The sequence below is a fragment of the Sceloporus occidentalis genome, unplaced genomic scaffold (genome assembly GCF_023333645.1).
Source record: "Sceloporus occidentalis isolate IW3139 unplaced genomic scaffold, rSceOcc1.0.p SCAF_2, whole genome shotgun sequence".
Taxonomy (NCBI): Eukaryota; Metazoa; Chordata; class Lepidosauria; order Squamata; family Phrynosomatidae; genus Sceloporus; species Sceloporus occidentalis.
This window is the reverse complement of record NW_028316982.1, coordinates 13,091,803-13,114,689: the sequence shown is the minus strand read 5'-3', so window position 1 is coordinate 13,114,689 and position 22,887 is coordinate 13,091,803. Positions and strand designations below refer to the sequence as shown.

Below are 22,887 nucleotides of genomic sequence, written 5' to 3'. Positions count from 1 at the left end.
AAACCAACACTGGTGACAGTGAGGCCTCCAATGGAAAGACATTCCAACAAGTTGGGTGCCAAAACTCAGAAGCTTGTCTCTTGTGTTATCTGCCATTACATTATCTCCAATGGTGGAACACTGAGGAAGGCCTCTTATTCAGAATACCTTTTATGTCACGTATCCCAGCCTTGCCAAGTCTATCCCATCTTTTTCAGGATCTCTCACAAAATGAAGTAAAATGCATACAAAAGCAAGAATGATAAAAATCCATAAAATCATCTTCGGAACAAAAGAAACACCTAGCATAGCAGTACTTGGCAGTAACTAAGATTGTGCTTTTAAATGAAGAAACCTTCCAGATCTTACCAAGCATTACTTTTGTTGGGAAAGTCACAAATGTGATGAAGATACAGCCCTTGGACACCTATTATGAACAGACTCCTGCATTTGGTAAGAATTATTATACTTGTGCTTTTATAAAATTAAAGGGATTCTGTAAATGTCTTTTCTGGACAGTAATGCTGTCCAGAATTTAAGCTTTAATATGGTATGTTTTAGCTTTTTAGCTGTCCCTGTCCCCTCAACCCAAAGTGACAATATTTCCTAATCCATAGTGTTAGTACAGGTTATTCCCATTTTATAAATGATGAACTGAGGCTGAGACTGTGTGCAAATTCTAACATATGAGTTGAGAATTTAACACAGCTCAAAACTTGCTCGATACTTTATTGTTTGCTAGGCTAGTTTTAGTTCAGGCTCTTGCCCAAAACAAATGTTAATGACCTGGATCTTATTATTAGACTAGACCTATTGAATCAGTGGGATTTACCTATGTCTTGACTTACTTTTTCATCATTTGGGTCATTGGGTCCACTCTAGTTGGGAGTAGATAATAAGATTCAGGCTTTAGCTAGGACTGTCACTAATGTTGGAACCATAATAAAACTTGGAACAGTTACTAAGGAAAGTTAAAGAATAAAGTACAAAGGCAGGCTTACAGCTGAACATAAAGAAAACCAAAATTATGACTACAGAGGATTTACATAAACCCAACGTAGATAACAAAGAAATCAAAATAGTTAAACATTTCCTGTACTTTGAATCAAACATTGATCAGAACAGAGTCAAGAAATCAGAAGACTAGGAATGGGAAGGGTTGTAGCCAAGGGTCCGTTTAGGGGAATTTTATTATTGTTGTTATTAGCTCAAATATTGCAAGAGGAGGGCCTGCTACGACGGCCCTTGCAGAATCGTCTCCCGATATGTATACGGAGTAGACCAGAGGATTCCAATAAATAGAGCTGAGACAGACTTCTAGAATTAATAACCAATTTATTTATAAGGGGAAAAACACATGCAATTCACTAGCATACACACACACATACAAGGCTCAGGAAAAGCATAGGTTAGCATGGAATAGGATTTTAGGCATCACTGGGGTGATACGTACCAGAATGTAGACTCCCTCCAGGAATCCAGATGGAATATGATGAGGATGGCATGAGGCTCAGCCATGGAATGACTGGCCAGGAGCCAGGAGCCAGGAGCCAGGAGCCAGGTCAGGGTTCAAGGGGACAGAGCTTCCCCCTGAAGTCCAGACTGGCCCAGTGAACAGGCAAATCTGAGAGTATTTATAGGCAAAATCTTGCTTCTGGCAAAGGTGCTTGATGGTGAGAACAAAGGTGTTGAATTACTTGCTTTTCACCTGGATGTCCCTGTCTGATTGTCTTAGTGGTCTTAAGCTGCTCGGACAACAGACCTGGGGAGGGGGCAAGAGCCTCAGGCAAGGCAAACATTTGCTCTTCCTGGTCATATGATAATCCTCTTATGCGACTCTCTAGATATGATGATGTGGGTGCCCCTCAGGGGTGTATGTACATGTCCTCATGCCTAGGGGTCATTAAGGGTTATCATTTATACCAAAATATATATGGAGCAGCATGGGTAACAGGGTAGCTATGAAAAAACTAGAGAAGATCCTAAACTTAAAGATATATAGCAAAGCACTAAAGTCATAATTGTCCAAGACATGGTATTTCTCATTACCACATATGGATGTGAGAGCTGGACAGTGAAGAAAGCAGAGGAGAAGAAGAAAGTAAATTCATTTGAGATGCAGTGCTGGAAAAGAGTGCTGAGGATATCATTGACAGCTAAAAAGACAAACAAATCGGTCCTGGAACTGAACTGAAACACAGAATTGCCATTTCCCTCCCTTAAACTGGTTTAAGATCACTTACATGTGCTCTGGATTTTGCAGGAAAATCCAGAGCACTCCATAGTGACACTGGGCAGCTGTGTACACGCCTGTCCTGCTGTATCACCCACTGGCGCTGGTGTGAGTCACTCCTTTGAGGGCACAATGAGGAACCCAGCCATCTGATTGATGCTGGGTGTCTTCTTTCTGACCTCAGAGGGAGTGATTTGTGCCAGTGATGGTGGCATCAGGTGTTGAGAGCAGTCCAGTATTGCTACAGATTGCAGAGGTAATGGGGAAAATCTGGGGCAGCTCTGAGAACAGTTCTGGAGCAGCCCTGAATATTCTGGCTGCTGTAGATGCACTCTTGGACTTCAATTTCCAGAAGCTAGTCAACCTGGCGAATGGGGATTTTGGGAGCTGTAGTTCAATTTACCAGGAGGACCAAATTAAAACCACTTCCCACTCCCCTGAAATGCAATACTCAATGTGCCCGGGGCTGCCTTAACTACAGAATTAAAATGATTTAATCTTCAACCTCACTCTTCTCAGGGTGCCTCAATACTTCGGCAGGTCAGAGGATTCTTCAAATAAACTGGTATGAAACTGATATAATTCCCTATTGACAATACACTTCCCCTTTGATGACTTTACACTTGCTTACTGACAAGGAAGCCTATCTTCTCTTCTTCCAAACAGAGCCCACTCACTGATATTCTGTTGCTCAGCCCACATCTACCTGCATCTTTGGCTAGATTGTTACTGACATGCAAACCAATTTTACCTGACTATGGACTTCCTATATTCAACTGTTTGACCACTGAGCAAGCAGAATGATGGTTTAACCCTCAGTTTAATTCAGCAAAGTTTTTAGTTTGTTCTACAATGAAATGTAGCTAGGGATATATATATATATGTAAAAGTTCAGTTCGTATTTCCCTATGAATAAAAAGTTTTGGAAATCCATACTTATTCCAAGGCTCAGTTGTCATGTATGAGCACAATACAATATGCACATGTTTCTAAAAATATGAACAACAAAAAGTGCATATATTTGAAAAGAAAACATGTACATTAAGAAAAATACAAACATATGTGCAAATGTATGTGAGGAAATTAAAAATAGTCATATAAACCAGTAAAGAACTAGGATGGCATAAGAATGTGGATAGGATTATGATAGACTCAATAGAAATTAAACAGACAGATTTTCTCATTCCTAGAATGGAGCCACTGACTCACATTCTTACCACATTTTCTTTTTTTCCTGACCCTCTTGCCTGACCCTTTTCCTGACACTCCTTGCTAAGCATCTTCCACCACAATTCCTTTTATAGCTTTAAATCAAATCTTTTGCCATGTATTTCCCCTCAACCAGCATTGCAATAGTAATGGCTTTGGTTCTTGCTGCATAGCTGATGTTTGGAACAATTGTTCATTGTCCTTTGGATGAGCTGGTGTTATGCAGATTTTAAATGACTCAAGTTCATATTATTATTATTATTAAACTTTATTTCTAAAGCATTGTAATTATACACAGCGCTGTACAAAGTTGGCAAAATTAAATAGTATATAAAAGCCTGCCCAAGGTGTACATTCTAAGATAATAACAATTAAAAAGAGGAATAGATAAAATTACCATATAGAAAAGAAAAACAAATTAAAAACATCAAATATAAAACAAATCACATCACATCAAATATTATCAGTCAGCCAGATGACAATCACAAATTCCCTGAGAACGCTTCCCTAAACAATATGGTTTTCAGCTCAGCCATGCATGCAGAGGAAGAAGGTTCCAGGAATGAGAGGCAGCAAGAGAGAAGGGATGGATCCAGGATGGGGCAGAGAAGATCCTGGGTTGAGAGAGGAGACTTTGGCTACCAGAGCGGAGAGTGCGAGTAGGGATGTAGGGAGAGAGAAGATCGGTTAAATAAAGAGGGGCCAGCCCATGCAGGGCTTTAAAGGTGAGTAGCAGAAGTTTGTACCTGATGCGGAAAAGAAAAGGGATCCAGTGAAAGGAGGACAACAGAGGGGAGACATGATCATAACGGCGAGCGAGTGAAATAATACGTGCAGCTGAATGCTGAACAGAAATTAATGGGTGGAGATGAGAGAGGGGAAGCCCTGCCAAGAGGAGGATACAGTAGTCTAGTCGTGAGACCACTAGGGCATGGACCAGTGTCTTTGTGGTAGAAGCTGAGAGATATGGATGGATTTTGGCGATATTATAGAGAAAAAATCTACAGACTTTGGCTGTAGTCTGGATCTGGGGGATAAATGACAAAGAGGAGTAAAAAATGAAACCAAGACTGCGGGCTTCCTGAACCGGCTGGATAGAGACGTTATTGACATAAATAGAAAAGGAGTAGTGAAGGGTGGGCTTAGGAGGGAAAACAAGAAGCTCGGTCTTGGACATATTGAGCTTCAGACGCCGATGGTGCATCCAGTGGGAGACAGCTGTTAAACAGGATGACACTTGCTGCTCTAGCTCTGGTGAAAGATTAGGGGTGGAAAGGTACAGCTGGGTATCATCGGCGTACAGATGGTAGGAGAAACCAAAAGAACTCCTAAGTTTGCCAAGGGAGAGTGTGTATAAAGAGAACAGAAGGGGACTCAAAACAGAGCCCTGAGAAACTCCAACAGATAAGGGGACAGAAGACGAGGTCTGACCACCCGAGACCACCGAAAAAGATCAATCTGACAAGTAAGATGTGAACCAATCGAGAACAAGGCCCGAGAAACCAAGGTCAGAGAGTACATCTATTAGGAGACAGTGGTCCATGGTGTCGAAGGCCGCAGACAGATCGAGTAGGACAAGGATAGAATAAAGGCCATTCATCTTGGCCCGCAAAAGATCATTCGAGATCTTAGTAAGGGCCGTCTCTGTGGAGTGCCGTGGGCGAAAACCAGACTGGAAGGATTCATACCATTAAAAAGTACACATACACATTAATGGCTGCAAGCCCATGGGACACAGGATTCCTGCTGTCAACTATAGAAGGATTACCCCTTTTCACTGGCTATGGAATTCCATCTTGCTCATAATTTTCTGGATTACAGCCACCATCTCTACTCATTCAATGTATCAGCATGACAACAAAGCCCTTAAGTGAATTAAATTGTAGGCATTCCAAGAGATCATATATTTGGGCAGTGATTTATTGGTCAGTGCTTGGCTTAGCTAAAGATTTCAAGCATTAAAAATAGCGAAAGTGGTTCAGAGTAGGAGAGCATTAAGTCATGGTGATTGGGACAATAATTTAAAACCTTAATTTCACATAAACACTGATGGGCTCTGAGCCTGAAAAGGGATTGTGGATTTATGATGGACAATTCAGTAAAAATATTGACTCAGTGAAAAGGGGTAATCCAATCCTAGGAATGATTAGGAAGGGGACTGAAAATAAAACTGCCAATACTGTGATGCCTTTTAATACAAATCTATATGCTAATCTGTGGCGTGACTATATCTGGAATGCAATGCTAAAAGGATATTATTGGGCTGGAAAAGAGGAAGAAAAAAGAAAAGAATTTCTCCCTCTGTCATGTCACTAACTCCCAGGATTATCAATGAATCTGTATATTGAAAAAATCAGGACAAATACAGGCATTATAGTCCAACTACCGTATCCATGGAGGCTACATTCCCAGATTTACCGCAGATAGCAAAAACACAGGTAAAGTGTGCTACATCTCTGTCTGATGTTGATCATAAAGTTATGCTGTTGGACCTCCAGATGCCTAGAGAGACTCCCCCCCTCTTCACGCACATAAGTGAAACCATGGTTACTGATCCCGCAGATACATGGCCAGACCATGCTTAAGGGCTTTGAATTCACACTGGGTTTTGCAATGGAGCTATCCAGGGTTCTGGACTCCTGAAGCAGCAGAGCCACTGGCCATAGCTGTGTGCTACCTCCAAGTGATGACCAGTTGCTGGGAATAACAGCAGATGAAGGCCATTGTTCTTCTACAAAGACATCTGTGATAAACAAGGTGGTAGATTTGGTAAGCTTTTGGTTTGACCCAAGAAGGCTCTTCTCACATTCTTGTGTTATGCTCTTACATTTAATATAGTAACAGGTAAACAATATTACTCCTAACAGAGAAAAAAACCCATGGTAGAGTTGCCTTGGGGCCTTCTGACCATTAAGTTAGGAAGAACTTGAAGCATACAACAACAATGCATAGCTTGAGAAGTGGGTCTCCACTACATCTAATAACAATCTGTCAAACTATTTCCAAAATGCATCATAATGTGTAGAGACGGGAAGGATAAATGCAATGTTCTGTGGCCTGGTTCTGTTGTACAAGGTTGTAGAACTAAGCTGTCTTGCTTATAATGAAATCTGGGTTTTTGCAGGCATGTTTTTGTTTATCCTGAGTACTTAATGTTGACCTTCCTTGTACCATCTGGGCTCAGATTTAAGCTTGACACTGTCACTGCTGTCATCATTTAAACAGATGTAATTATGCAATGGAAACACTGAGATGAGATTTTAATGTTTTTTTCTGGGATGGTATCATCCTTGTTTACATAAGTTGTAGTGAATAAATATCTCTAAAGCTTTTTCCTAAAGTAGTTGTAACATACTGGATTCCCAAACAGTGTGCACAAGAAACTCTCAAAGGATTTCTAAAAAGTAAGATGGCTTCATCTATTATTTGCGAATGAAAAAATAACAGCCGAAAAGCACATTGCTGGCTTATTCATATCCTGTAATATAGACAAAAATGTCAAGTAGTGACAACAAGTTGTGGACTTATATTTTAATACACAAGAAGTAAATAGAAAGGTGGAAGTAGATGTTAGTTCAATATTTAAGCTAGAATAATTGCCACATCAAGGAATAAAACCATTGATGTGGGAATTATTCTAGTTTAAATATTGAACTGCCATTAACAACAGTAGACAAACTGAATCTAGCTCTCTCTTCCTCTTCCACATCTATTAGAATTTACCCAGTTCTTGTTGTCACAGTATTTGTTCTTTCCATATTCGTTCACCACAACAACCAGTGATGTGGAACAAGAAAGCTCAGGGCCAGCCTTACTATTAGGCTGAATAAATGAGTCATCTCAGGAAAAAGATACTGGAAGGCAGCAACCTATTCTGTCCCACTATGGTGCAGAGCTAGTCTGCTGCCTTACAATATGGTGGATGTTGCTGTCCTTTGGTCAGCACTGAAGAAAGATTCTGCTACCTATACAATCAGCTTTTGTGTAAGATACTGCTTGGCTTTTTGACTCAAACAACAAATACCTTGGGTCAGCCCTAGAAATACTGGGATATTGGGACACAGGGAAATTCCAAGGGGGCTAGGTAATGATGCTCAATTGCACAATGATGTCTATAACCCAACTAAAGTAGACTCATTGAATTAATGAATGTTTAATTCATTAATTAGCTAAATCCCATTTATTCACTGTCCCTGCTCTAGCTGGTGGACTAACAAATGGATTTAGATCTTAGATTAATAAATATCCATGTACTGTGTAGATAAGATTAAAGTCAAGACTGAGAGCTGACTTGCATCTCATATTTGCTTTGGCTATAAGAACAAAGGCACCATTACATTCAAAATTTCCTGTTGGTACCAATGTCTGCCACTGACTAAAAGAAGGAATAGAGAAAATCAGAGAACAGGGATTAAAAGAGCCCTATTCAGCATCACGCAAGAAAGGAAGTGCACTAGCTCTGCCCCATCATCTCCAATCCCTTTGTTCAGTCTACCACACATGTACGGAGGGCCACAATCTGAAGCACAGAGCCTCCTCTTTCTGTGAAAATACAGTATGTGGAAGTCAACCAAACTCCTCATCCCCCAACACACAAATCTAAAAAAAAAAACAAAAGGAGCAACTCCTTTTTACAAACATGCTCCTCTCCTCACATGTTTGTAAAATGCCTGAATAAGGATAAAGTTATGTGGTGAGTGGGAGTGGGACTATGGCAGAGTGAGTTGCTTCTGGCCCATGGACTATGTGCATCCATACCCATTTTTTCAGCCTCTGGACTGGGCATGGAAAGAACATTCATTGGAAAATGAATTGCTTACAGATGGGAAATTGTGCAGCAGCAAGGTTTTTGCACAGTTTCCTGTGATATTTGAATGTCCCAAAGTATTGCAGAGGGATTACCATATATATTCGACTATAAATTGACCTCATGTATAGGTCAAGGACAGGTTTTGGAGCCAAAATTATGGATTTTTATATGGATAAGTCAAGGGTAAAATGTAGAGGCATGTAATAAAGGATCCATAGGATGAAGCAAAGGAAAACAGTGCCAAGGAACTTAATTCCAGCAGACATAATTGTTTGTGGTGACACTAAAGGCTGGAGGGATGAGCGCACAGAGCAGGATCAGTGCTTCCAGTGCTTTTCACCAGTCTTGCCTGCCACCAAAGAATGGTTCCTTTTTTAATGTAAGAGTTAAAGTACAGTACTTACTGTATATTAACCTGTGGATAAGTTGACCTAGGTATTTGGGGGCCAATTTTTTGATTAAAATTTCTAGACTTATGCATAAATATATACAGTACTCTTCAGGGAAATACACATGGCTTTTTTTGCACACACAAAAACTTTCTGCTACACAGGAAATATGTTTTTGTACCAAAAAAACACTGACATGTATTTCTCATCCAAATAATTCCTTTGCAACACTTTTGGATATCAGAATAGAAGGAGAATACTACTAAGAAATAATCATTGTCTCTGGCAGAGAGAAGACCATTACAGCAAATATTTATACTTTCACATGGGGATGGAATAATTGAGGATTTGTATCCCTACAGGATACACATTAAGACCTGTTGGGAAAATTGGGGGGCAGGGATAAGATAACTGTCCCCCAACCATCCAGCAATCACTATTCTTCTCTACTGGCATTCCACTGTTTGTTTTAAAAATATATCAGTCACTTTCAGCTTAAACAAAATACAGGGAAAATACCTTCTTCTTTTTTTAATAAAAGTGCAACACACAGAGTTTCCCAGGTTTAAAATTGCTTCCCGGTCTACCGAAAGTTGTTTGTTGTACACTATGGGGAGGCCATGATCAGCCTTAACATGTCTCCATGGCCTAAGATATTATGACTAGAAAAAGTATTGCAATTCCAAATCCAGGCTCAATCAATAAACCAGAAGCCATATCTAGATGTGATAATACATCTTAATTAAGATACATCAGAATTTGCAGGCACCAAATTGCTTTTTCCAGCTGACTGAAACTGATTAACAACTGGATCTTACAAGGAATATGAAGGGGGAAAAGTCATCTGACCTTTATGGGTTGTCTTTTTTCAAAAAACTCAACTGGAAGGAAAGCCCTTTGTGTTAATTAATGTTCTGTTGCTGTACAACAGCAGTTATGAATTGCAAGGATAACAGTTTATGTAATGTCTGAAGCAAAAGGTAGCGAAGCAATTGAACATGTTACCATTCTGTTCCAATTTGTTTCTGGCTTTTCCTATACTGCTTGCTGTTGTAGTTTTTAAGGTCATTATTGTAAAATTCTCTTTGAATATTACCTGTCCTTTCCTTTGGATTTGAAAAGCACGTCCAACAATCCAACCTTTCAATCCTGCCAGGGGGACCAGATGTCCTCCTTTTCCAGGGTATGTCCTACATATCAATCTTTTATCCAGGAGGAATTCCAAATGTCTTCCATTTTTAGCATGACTGAGAAGCACATTCCCCTTCAATTCAATTTGTCTACTTGGCAGCCTGTCCTTGCTGCAAATAAGGGGACATGATGGATCCTTCTCAAGTTCTTTTTTCTTCAGAGCAGCGGCAGACAAAGGGCTGCTTGAGGACACAATGCCAAGGTTTTTTCCCCCTCCTTAATTTCAGCACAATGGGCAAATGAAAGGAATAATTTAAATGCAGATTCAGTCAAGGGTTTGTTGCTAATACAGTACAATTTTAAGCATTTGCCTTGCTCAGTGTTCTGTAAGTATATTGCAAACCAATACGGTACTTTGACAAAGATAAATTCATCAGTTGAGCACAAAATAAAATACCGTATATGTGATATAGCAGTAAGTAAACCATATGAAATGAATTTCTATCTTATTGTTTTTAGCTTTTATTTTGTAATATCCTACATTTTAATTGAAAGTCCTACATTTTACGGTGCCTTGTCCTTTGGGATGACAACCTCTGGTCACCCTGAATCCAGCGAGTATAAAAGTAAGATGAGACGTTCTGCCGGTCCTCTTTTATCTCCTCTACTTTATTAGCCAACTGGAAAAAAAACCACTGTCCTCATAATCCCTAGACTGGATTACTGCATGACACTAGACATAAAGACAGGAGGTTCCAGCTAGTGGATAACTCCATGGTCTGCAAGCATCAAGAATAAGAATATAAATCTTTGAAGCTTTTTTTGCGTGGGGGCAAGAATTGTGTGTACGCAAAGACATTCTTGGGTTTGGCAGAAAAATGTGCTAACCACTGTTTTCTGTGCAAAACCCCTATTCCTGCAAGTTTTGAAAACTTTTTTAAAAATCCCCAGAAGTGACAAATCTTGCAGCTGTTCACTAATGGAGTCTCTCACTATGTCTTTCTCACCAAGGACACATATATTTGTGAGTAACTTTTTATATTACTAGTAAGGAATCAGATGTGGGAAACATATTCTTCTCGTCTTGCAATGTCCTACTCTGGGCCTAAGTCAATATTTCTGGTGTACGTGGGCTCTCTACTTTACAGAGCAATGTTTCCAATCTGAAGCTCCTCAAGGCAAACATCAACATAGTGAGCCCTATGCAGCTACTTGAAAGACAACCAAGAGGGCCTACTAGCATTGCCTGCCTGGCCCATAGTTGTGGCTTAACCAAAGAAGATGATAACCAGGCAGCCATTTCAGTGCATCTGATGCTGCGTTGTGAGAACATAAAATGTCCTTCCCCATGGAACACATCATTTAAATTTCACACTATTTTGGAATGCCATACAATGTCAGAAGTATTACAGCAAGTTAAAAATGGCTGCTTGCCTCTGCCATCACTGATATAGCAGAGGACTCACCAAGGAGCACTCTTCTGAGGCTCTTTTCTAATCAGAAGCCAGTCCTGAGTCTCCTCAGATTACCACAGAAGACTGTGCTCAATGTTCCACCCATTCAAAATTGATAATAGAATTGTTACCACAGATGCTATCCTAGATCAGAGGGTAGGCAACCAGTGGTCTTCCATATGCTGCTGCATGGTTGTTCCCATCATTCCTAGTCAACATAGCTAACAGTAAGGATTGATGCGATCTAACATCTGGTAGATCTTGAGTTGTTCATGTCATCCTAGTTAATTCAGAAAAATCAGGGCTTTTCTACACAGGTCATTTACATGGCTTTCTCCCTGCCTTTGTGTTGCCCTGTCAAGACAACACAGAGCCAAAACTCCAATTTGAGTGCAGACTGTCTTCACAGGGGAAGGCCAGTTCCAAACTGAATCTGGGCAATCACACTGAATCCTACTTTTAAAAACTCACCGTTTGCTCTGAATCTTCCAGAAAAACCTGGAGCACTCCTGGTTGACACCAGGCAGCTGCTTACACAGAGTCCTGCTGTCCCACTCAGTGCCACTACTGCTAGCACAGGTTGCTTCCTCTGAGGTCACAACAAGCTACCCAGCCATGTGATGGATGCTGGGCACCATGTTTTCAACCTCAGAGGGAGTGACTTGTGTCAGTGATCATGCTGGGTGATATGGAAGCACACTGTGTAGACAACTGCATGGCGTCACTCTGGAATGCTGAGGTAATGAGGGAATTGAGGGCAACTTCAGGACCAGAATACCCCAACAGCAGGCCAAAGTATTCTGGCCATGTAGACCTACCCAACGTTGTCTTGGAGGTTCTGCCTGTACCTAGATTCTCTTGTCTACACTGGCTCATGGTTCTAGCTGACCAGTGATAATGTAGTTAAAGGTAAAACTCTGCAGAGTGGAACTTGGAGTCTATGTGGGTGCATGGGATGTAAAGCTGTTGGTAAGGCCTTCCAAAATTTACCATAATTTCTTTACAAATTCTTATTTCTACATTTCCAGCCATTAACAAGAATGATCTTTTAAAGCAAGTTTCCAACATTTTAAAGAAAACCCAACATGGTGCTCTCCATATGTCCTTGTCAACTCCAAACAGCAATGATTGTAGGAATGGGAGTTGCATTCAGAAGCCCTGGAGAGCAACAGTAATCAGTCCTAGAGATTACAAATCCATGGATGGAGGGCAGTTGCTAGACAGTCAGATTCAGAAAAGATTGCCACGAATGAATCAGTGGAAATTGCTAAAAGTGCTCTCTTGACCACTGTCATCACTGTGAAAATCTTGGTTTTGGGAGCACTTTCATGGTGTCTTACTGTTCCAGCAAAGGGTATAGAAATACAATGGACCCTTGTTATACGCTGGGGTTTGGTTCCAAGATCCCCTGTGGATAACAAAATCTGTGGATGCTCAAGTCCCATTAAATATAGCAAAATGGTCTCCCTTATTTAAAAAAATATGGAAAACCAAGGTTTGATATTTGAAATTTATACTTTTTTGGAATATTTTCAAACTGTGGATGCTTGAATCCATGTATAAAAAATCAGTGTATAAGAAGGGCCAACTGTAATGTCAATGGTTTTCTCAAGAACAACCATCACTACTAGCTGTCACCATTTCTGTCCTATCTGGCTTCATCTGCAACATGTTCATGTATTCAGCAATAGCAGGTGACCAAATGCCATTTCTGAATAGATTGTACAATCAGAATTCAGCTGGAAGGCATTGCTATAGTGCAGTGATGGCAAACCTTTTTCAGTTTGCATGCTGGGGGCGGGGCTTCTACCCCCAGGATGGGGGCTGGGTGCCGGGGCGGGGCTTCCACCCTCCAAGGGCGGGGCTTCCATCCCCTTTTCAGGGGGAGGGAGCCTCTGGCTCCTCCCCCGGCGTTTGCCGGCCCCTGAGGGTCCCTTCTGGGGCCGTCAGCGGCCGGCAAAAGGGCTGTGGAGGACAGTGCACTGTCCTCCGGCTTTTGCCGGCCCCTGAGGGTCCCTTCTGGGGCCGTCAGAGGCCGGCAAAAGGGCCGTGGAGGGCGGCGCCCTGTCCTCCGGCTTTTGCCGGCCCCAGAGGGTCCCTTCTGGGGCCATCAGATGCTGGCAAAAGGGCCCTCACCCTTCCTTCACTCGCCAAGAAAGGGCTCTGTGGAGCCCTTTCTCGGCGAGTGGAGGCAAGCCGGGAGGAGGAGGAGGCTGGGCACGCGTCCTAGCCCCCTCCTCCTCGGCCTTCGCTCCGCGCGAAAGGGCTCCATGGAGCCCTTTCTCGGTGAGCGAAGGCAAGCCGGGAGGGAAGAGGGCTGGGAGGAGGAGACAGATCCGCACGCGCCTCTGTCTCCTCCTCCCAGGCGCCATTTTCTGGCTTCCTGCTGTCTCAGAGAGACAGCGGGAGGCCCCAAAATGGTAGGGAGGAGGCGGAAGGGGCATGTGCCCGTTCTCCCTCGCCCCATGCCTGGCGAAATCGCACCACGTGCCACCCATGGCACATGTGCAATGCATTCACCATCACGGCTATAGTGGCTGTGTCTGCCTGCCATATTAAACCAATCTTTATTATAGCTGTAATTTGGTCCTTTCCCTATGTATTGTCCCACAGGCTACCAAACAAATCACAGTTTGTTTTCTCAATTTCTTACCTGTTCCTTTCATACAACATTTGTCAGATTCTCTCTTTTTTTTGTGGGGGAGGACAAGGTGGAGAAACACATCATGGTTCTGATATCAGATGTTAAGAAGCCAGAATTTGAATAAACTAATAGCAAATCATGGCTTCTAATTATGGTCTGCGGCTGGCTAGCAACCCATGATTTGTTCCAGGATCATCTAACAAAAAGGTAAAAGGTACAAATCAGAGCCCATGTTAATGCTATGGGTGAACGTAGTCATCAGCGACCCCAAACTTTAAATTTATAAATTCCTGTTAAATTGAACTCTGTAGTCTCAAATTAAGCATATGAAATGAATAACATTGATTTTAAGGCAAATGTACACAAGCTGTTCCTTGACTTTTTGGATCCTGTTATCCTGTTCTTGTACCGCCTACATTGAACTTGCTAACCGCCTATACTCATCCGTTACCACTTCCTTGGGCCCCTATCCAGGTTGATCTTTTGAAACAGTTCAAGGAAAAAGGTGGTTTGAAATGGTTTGAAAACTGTGATTTTTTTAAAAAAGGTACATGAAATGACAAAATGAAATATGGAATATAGGATGCTGCCTTATATTAGAAGTATATCTACACTAGATAGTTCAGAAATCTGCACTAGACAGTTATAGCAGTTTGATACCACTTTAACTGCCACTGCTTCATCTGAAGGAATCTTGGGATCTGTAGTTATTTAGTACTTACAATTCTCAGGTAGAGTGGTCCAGGATTGTGGTTCAAGGCAGTATACTGGCATTCTCCAGAAAATTCTAAGGATCTCATCAATCTATAAATCCAAGGCCATGACATTCAAAGTGGTATTAAACAACTATAGCTGTGCCGGGTAGGTACATTGTAGGTCAGACAATACATCCATCTAATTCAGTATTATCGTGAGTTTCTTTACAACCGCTTTCAGAGTTTTATTCCAATATTGCAAAATCGTTACGGGAAACATAAGGAAGCAAGACAGTGTATGCCCTTATTGTATTAACTGTTACTCCACTGATTTCTTTTAAAACCTGTGCTTCTATCCTTTATCGGAGAGAACTGAATATATTGCACATATAGAAAAGCAGTCCATAAAAACGTTTAAATGTTTTACTTTTTAAAATTGAAAAAAGTAAGAAGATCCAAACAGGACGGTTTATGATCAGGGATCTTGGAGGTTTCTCATTCATAAGGTCATCATAGGTTGAAGTCAATTTGATGACAAATAACAACATTAAAGATGTACAGTTGGCCATACTTATCCACAGATTTTTTATCCACAGATTCAAGCCTCCATGGCTTGAAAATATTTTTTAAAAATATAAATTCCAAAGCAAACCTTGATTTTCCATTTTATATAAGAGACACCATTTTGCTCTGCCATTATATTTAATGGGACTTGAGCATTCACAGATTTTGTTATCCACGGGGGATCCTTGAACCAAACCCTAGAGGATAACAAGGTCCCACTGTAGTAATATGTACCTTCAAGTCTCCTGTTAACTGATGGCAACCCAATAAATTCCATAATGTTCTCTTGGACAAGGAAAACTCAGAAGTAGTTTGCCATTGCCTTCTCTCAAATGTAGCCTACAGTACCTGGTATTCCTATGTGGTCTCTCATCCAAGTACTAACACTACCGGGGCATGCTTAGCTTCTCAGTTGAGAGAGAGAATTTTCTAAATATCTTTAGGATATTTAGATTTAGGAGTTTATCACATGGCTTAAAAACCCGACTTACCTCTGCTGCGTTGAAGTCTCTTTCATGATAAAGTTGGGTATTATCACATGCAAAATGCCGGCGATGCCCCCACCCAGCTGAAACCCAGCTAACTTCTGGTTAGAAGCCACGCTCAGTCGGCCGATTTGCAAAGCCAGGACATCCTGGTTTTGAAAAGAAGATTCAGCTGGGCAGCAGCATTGGCAGCATTTTGAATGTAATAATACTTGGCGTTATCCTGAAAGAGACTTCAACACAGTAGGAGTGAGTTGGGTTTTTAAGCCATGAGATAAATGCCTAAGTGTAGGCATAATCTAAAACCATTTCAAGGTTGTTTAAAAGAGTTGGCTCAAGAATTCGATTTTTTCTGCTTTTCCTTGGCTATGAAGCTGTGAAATGCCCATTACATTTCTTCATAGAGAAAAAATCAATTAAATGACAACCAATCCCCAACACATACCTTGTGCTCACTAATGCATGAGTTGCATACTGTCTTGTTGCTAAGGAAACTGATTTTCTTTACCCATATTTGCTTCCTGGCCAGGATGTTAAAAAACAACAGCCCTTCTGCAGTGCTGTTGGACATTAAGTTTCTCAACAGTTGCTGTCAGGTCACTTGAACTCTTATGGTTCAAAATAAAATGCAGAAGTTTTATTTATTTTACATTCTATTATGTGATGGGGTATAGTATTTATGTTATATCAAGTAGTCCATCAAATCAGCATATTAACTTCTCTGTTTGGTGCTTTGCAGTCTGTTAGCTCTTTCCTCCCACAAACAGTTCATATGTTCCAAAATGTCCCAGCTTGACCCTTCTCTTCTCACTGCAGCCCTCCAGAGAGTCTCCCTCTAGCATCTGTAGGCATTTAAAATTGTAAATTACAAATTTAAACCAAGATCCTACGTCACAGAGGTAGTTATGAATATATAACTACCTCTTTGTCTCCTGAATCCATAGCCAAGGAGACCAGAGGTCCTCCTTTTCCTGGACATGTCCTACATTGCAAACTTATGTCTCAGGGCCCAGGAGAACTGCAAAACACTCTTTAGTTTGAGCTGTAAAACCTGTCCTTGCTTCATCTCAGTAGGCAAGCAAGTGACAGCTCAATAGACCAGGGTGCTGCAAAGGGCTTGTTAGTTTCAAGCTTCAGAGAAGACTGTCATTGACCATTTGGTGGTTTTGTTTTGTTTTTTCTGACAGAGATGTGGAAAGGAAAGGAGGATCTGGGTTGCTGAAGCAGATCTGCAATATCAAGGGGAAGTGGAGGAGAAAGAGTGAGATCTGGGTTGAGGATGGAGCAGGAGGGATGAGAAAACAAATGGGAAAACTGCAAATGAAAGTAATAATTTAAATGTAGATTCAATCAAGGGTTTGTTGCAAGTGAAGTATAATTTTAAGCATTTGTTTTGCTCAGAGTTTTATAAGTAAGTATATTGGAAGCCAACAAGGCATTTTAACAAATGTAAGTTCATTAGAAAAATATGGTTGAGTGCATAATAAAATACAGCATATGTAATATAGCTGTAAGTAAACCATATTAAATGAATTTGTATTTGTATTATTATTATTATTATTATTATTATTATTCTAGCTTTTATTTGGTAATGTCCTACATTTCCCTTGAATGCCTGCAGTGTCTTGTCCTTACATTTTGCAGTGTCTTGTTTCAAGAAACAATGCATCTCACTTTGAGCTTTTGTATGTTTTCAAACGAATTTCTGAGAAGTGCACAGAAAACAACTGACATATATTAGAATGCAAATGGCTAAAATGCTGATATGATAAAGAATGGAAAGCAATATTTTAGTTAATGGAATAAGTTGCATAAATTGGGTAAATAGCATATATAAATGCTAATATTAGTAAAAAGTTTAAAAAACAAGAAAGCAAGTCAATAACAACTTGCTGTCCTTTTCTAGTGACACACTAAACCTGCTTCCTCAGACAATTTTGTTCTGGTGGTGGAGCGGAACTGGGGGCACTAACTTATTCAGAATTATTTGGAAAGCTGCATTAAGAGATATATAATTATCGAACAATATTTCTCCATCTTGCATGAATCTCTCTGCATGTAAACATGGAAATGCTTCTCTTTGCTAATTAGCTGACCAACGATCTGGTCCTAACATCCATGAAAATGCTTGCAAGCTCTGGGAAAGCACTGATATTGAGATATCGGATTAATACCTCCCTCCACAGTAGCTCTGGGTTTTGATGGGTCTGAAATTTCAGTCACTTGGATTGATTTTTAAAGCACTAGAATTCCCTTTCTTTCATGTTGAATGCCCTCTTGCTTTCACCTCCTCCCTGCCTCAGCTTATCTCTGTTCCACTCTTTACATTGATTTGGTCTGTTCTCTTGGCCTCACTGAAATAGGTTATTTACAAATAGCCTTTCTTCCTTTCTCTGGTTTCTTTCCCATTAGCTCTTCACTGATGAAATGTTAACAAAATGCTTTCCTGAGATGTCATTTCCATCTGCTTCACAGCCCTCTTTTCTTTTCTGAGGTCTCTCCCAAGTCTCCTCTTAGAGTTGCTTTGAAGTTTTTGGAGAAAAAAACAAATACAGAAATGGCATTTTGTTTTCAACAATCATATTTACCTGGCAGCAAAGGAGCATGAAATTAATCCCATGGGGTTCCTTCCAGTAATACTGTTCTTTCAACCATCCATATTCATTCATGTTGTAAGCTGCCTCAGCCACTAAGGTTTAGTGAGAATAACAAAGGCCACATATTATTTATGATTTAGAGGGTGTCAGCCATGAACATAACACATTGCAGTTTAATAGAGCCCCCCCCCTCCCCCAAAGTCTGTATCATGAGGAGTAAAGAATCTAAATGTAGATGAAGGGATATATGAATCTACCTCTCTTTGTGTTTCTGCTGCGATCAGCCAATTGCAAAAAAATCTCATTTCACATATCCATTCTTAGCAAATCTTTAAAAAGAAATTTCTCACCAGCAGATTTATGCATTTTTTTAAAAAAAATACCAGAACATTGCCAGATCAGTTTATGTTGCATGGATACATATCAGACTATTCATGAGCCAATGGCTGTATCTATATACGTAGATCAGTCTAATCCCTGATATGTACAAAGAGAATTCTTGTGGTGCAGTGTTTTAAATGATAAACTGGGACTCAGGGAGACTAGGGTTCAAATCCCTGCTCAGCTCCAAAGTGACCACCCACATAGTGACATCTGGAAGGATTGTCCTCCATTTCAAAGTGTGTCCTGTTCTACTTACACTTGAGTTTTAATTATTATTGTGTGTTTGATTGCACTTGTGAATATTTCTGACTAAAATGCCTTCTTAATTCACCCAAATTTGGAGTCATCCTCAGTGAGCACTGGTATACACAGGTGGAAACAATCCCCAAGTTACACAGACTCTCACAAGCTTCTTTGAGCTAAGTAAATTCCCCCAGCATTTAAAGATAAGCTGGTGGGGACTGTCTTTGGGTAACACACACACACACACAAAAAAAACCACTTCACAGTGCAGCTGTATGTGCAGCTCCACTTCTGCCACTCTGAGCATAATACATCTGTTGCAGTGCATGATTTACATATGATTATGGAGATTATCTCACCGCTGAAAAACGTGTCTTACCACTGCTGAACTGAAGCTTCTTTTGGGCTTTACCCTGGTGTTATCACACAGCTTTCCCCCAAAAACCACCATATGGGTACAGCCTGGCTCCTATGCAGGTCCCTGAATTCACTTCAGCAGCCATTTTTCAAAGTCAGAAGCTTTCTGACTTTGAAAAATGGCCACCAAAGTGAATTCGGGGACCCTCATAGGAGCCAGGCTGTACCCATATGGTGGTTTTTGGGGAAAAGCTGTGTGATAACACCAGGGTAAAGCCAAAATGAAGCTTCAATTCAACAGTGGTAAGACACTTTTTTCAGCAGTGAGATAATCTCTTATGTCATGAACAGTATGCCCAATCATTGCCGACTCTGACTAGTAGTACCTCTCCAGGATCCCAAGAAAATGTTTATTTCTTTTTGCTTTCACCCAATCCTTTTAAGCTAGAGATGCTAGAGACTGAAAATGTACACATCTGTAATGCCAACTGTGTGCTTTGCCACCATTGTCATGTTAAGGAAAATGCAACATGGGATATACAGTGAATGAAATAAAACATGTATGTGAGAGTCAGGGTGACTCAGCAGAAGCAATTAGAAGCCACACAGGTGTAAAAGGTAATGGAATTAACAAGTCCTAAATGCCAAGGACAGAAATGTAAAGTGAATAATTGAACACACCTGAGAATTGTTAAAGTGGACAAGGTGAAATGATGAAATCATTAATTGTGGGTTGAAACAAGAGAACCAATGAGAGTGGATGTACACGCCCACTGGGTGGAAACTGACAAGAGTGGGTGGTATGATCCAAGGACTATAATAATGGCTATGAATCCTAATGTATTTTGTGGGTAGAAGTAGTGAGGAGTATTGGAGCTGTATATAGTAGAATAAAGTAAATCTTTTATATAAGACTACTGAGTTGTCTGGTGTCTTCAGTGAAGATAATACAAGAGCCAGCTGGATCCTGAAGAAGTGGGAAGACTACTGTGGAAGCAAGAGTGAGAAGGCTTGGAGAGTTTGTCAGGGTCTTCAGCCTATTCTCTGTAACTCTGCTGCTTTAGAGCAAAGCTTTAAACACTGGCCAAAACTGGTCAGCGCCGGTGCGTAACAAGTTGGTGAGTTTGAGCCAGAGGTGAAGAGCTACAACTCCCATCATCCCTGACATGTCAAACCTATTCAGTTTTCCACTGTATCTTATTCGTTCTGGCTCTCCAATAACCTGGCTTTACAATCAGAAAGGCATCTGTGTCCTATGTTCTAAATTTTACTTGACTGACTTTCTTATAGACTTTAGAATTCTTCTCTTTAAGAGTTCTGCATTGAAAAGCCACATTATGAATTATAAATTAAAGCTTTTGTTAAGTATTTCTGGCCCTGGAGTTCACATTCTTGAATGTGTTTCAACTGCAGCTCATCTATTATTGTTGTTGTTAGCATACATTATTTAGAAGACATCAAAGATGTTTCTGGTGCTTGCAGGAGTATAAAAGTGAGAGATCTCTGTCCACATGAGCTTACAATTGCTGGTCCTAAGATGTCCTTTTTTGTTTATACTTATGAAAACTTCATGAATATTGTAGGATTATGAAGCCTTGTGGGAATTGCTAATGGAGTGCAGCCAAAGCAGGAGAAAGTCATATAAGTTAATGTTAAGGTCTTATTCAAGATACTGGAATGTTTAAAGCTTCAGCCCAGACCAATGGCACCTTTGGAATGCTAAATTCTACTCTGCTGGGCTCTTGCTACAGTACATTTAGTACATTTTCACAAGGCTTAATTTAATACCAGAACAATATACTGCAAGGGTGTGATCCCTTGCTGTGATGTGTAGTCAACAAATGCACAAGACACATGTGACAAGATGGCTGACTTGGGAAATTCTACCCCACTTTTACCAAGAGATAAGAAGCCACAGTTCTAAAGTTTTCACTACTCTGCCAGTTCTTCATGTTCTAAATCAGCACCCTGTAATGATACTTTACTGATTACTAATGCTGAGTATGGTAATGTTTTGTAGACAAGCAAATCTTCACTTACATCAACTCTTGTGCTAGAATGGATAATTTCAAAAGTCATCTCCCTTATATGAGAATTATAATGAGAGTATAAGAGGCTTTGCATATTTTGATGATTTTGCAGGACTTTTTGAAGGAAAAATACTTATGGGAAAAACACATTTCTTTAACAAAATTTTTATGTAGAAAAAAAATTACTATTTTGTGCAAAACATACTATTTTGTATAAAACAATCTTTTTTGTGCAAATGGATTTTTCAACCCCTAAAAGTCCCAGAGTGTGAAAACTCTCATGGAAACTGATCATTGTCTTGGCTGAATGTTTTGATGAGCTGAGAGACCCTTTCACACTCAGGACTTGAACCATTGTGAATCTTCTTTCATCCCTCATACAGTGAATTGACAATTTGGACAGGGAAGAGTTAATGAAGCCAGAACTGAGGGCTTCCTTAACAAGCATTCTCCAAGGAGTGGCTTTGTTGATAGGGGAAGTGTCCAAAATTTTCTGAGGGAGAGAAGAGCAGCCAGCTCCATCATGCCTTGACCCCAGGGGCTGCTGCCTTAGTCCAAAATTCTAACTTGGTTCCATTCTAACTGCCACTGCTGTGGCCTCTGAGGAAGAAAAGAGAAGAATACCCATTAACATTTCACAGATGAAAACCAGGGCATTATGGCCAAGCAAGATCAGAACACGGTTAAGATGTTAAAAGTTAAAAATAAAAAAGAAGGCATAAGCTAAGAGCACTTTGCTTTTGCATGAGCCACCTGGAAAGAGCACAACTCTGCCCTCTCTTGTCCTCTGCCCCCATGTCCAAATACAGTCCAGGCAACCAGCCAAAGGTATTTTGCTACATAGCTGATAGCAAAAACATGGCACCAGCTAATGAGCAAGCCAAGTAACAGAGCAGCTTAAAGTTCAGTACTTAGGCCCTTTACAGACCGCCCTAAAAGGCTGGCCTGCGGGCAGAATCAGGGTGTAGTGTCCTCATGATGCACACCCAACTCCACCCCCCAGGGCGCTCTGATACTACGTGCCACTCCAGATAGCACACAACGTCTGGCACTGTGTCCAGATGACACAGCTCTGAAAGAGTGCCATATAACCACGCTGCTGCTTTCGAGAGTGCAAGGGTGGAAAAGAGGGTGCCCTTTTAAGGGTGCAAAAAGAAGCCACTTTTTGCAGCTCCTTTGTGTGCCCTCAAAAGGCCAGATCAGGACTGCAGCATGAGGTTGCCCAATCTCATTAGGAAAGGGGCGGCCTGTTGAGTCCCTTACTTTGCTTAGCAAGCAAAAGCCTTAAGTCACAAGCAAAGTTCATTCACAAGCTTCAGGTCTGGCAACAGAGTTCAGCAATATCCAAGTTAGGTAAATGGTATTCAAAGTCAACAACACACTCTAGGTCAAGCACAGATTTCAGGAACGCAACAGGGAACTAACTCAGATAATCTTCGACAACTCCTGGAGGGCAGGGCTGGGAATTTATAGATCAACAGTTCAATGCAATTGCTGCTTAATTAATTGCTGCTTCCCATAAATTCTCTGAGGGTTCTTCAAGTCCTCCCTTTGTTTCCTCTGCTCAGCAAAGGTAGGTATGGGTAAGCTGTCTTCTGTATCTGAATGAGCAGGACTCTTTGCCAGAGTTGATATTACACTCTGGTCTGAATCTGAGACATGTTGCTCTAGAACGTCCTCCTA

At 40.8% G+C, this 22,887-nt stretch overlaps 1 protein-coding gene across 1 annotated transcript in view; it reads right to left on the bottom strand.

Moving 5' to 3' along the window:
* Positions 1 to 14,639, bottom strand: part of LOC149317984 (PEX5-related protein-like) — a 218,018-nt gene extending 203,379 nt beyond the window's left edge. Inside the window, exon 1 of the mRNA XM_089508780.1 lies at positions 14,572 to 14,639. The gene's annotated coding sequence lies outside the window, so the exon portion shown is untranslated. The remainder of the gene's footprint in view (positions 1 to 14,571) is intronic.
* Positions 14,640 to 22,887: the final 8,248 nt, after the last annotated feature.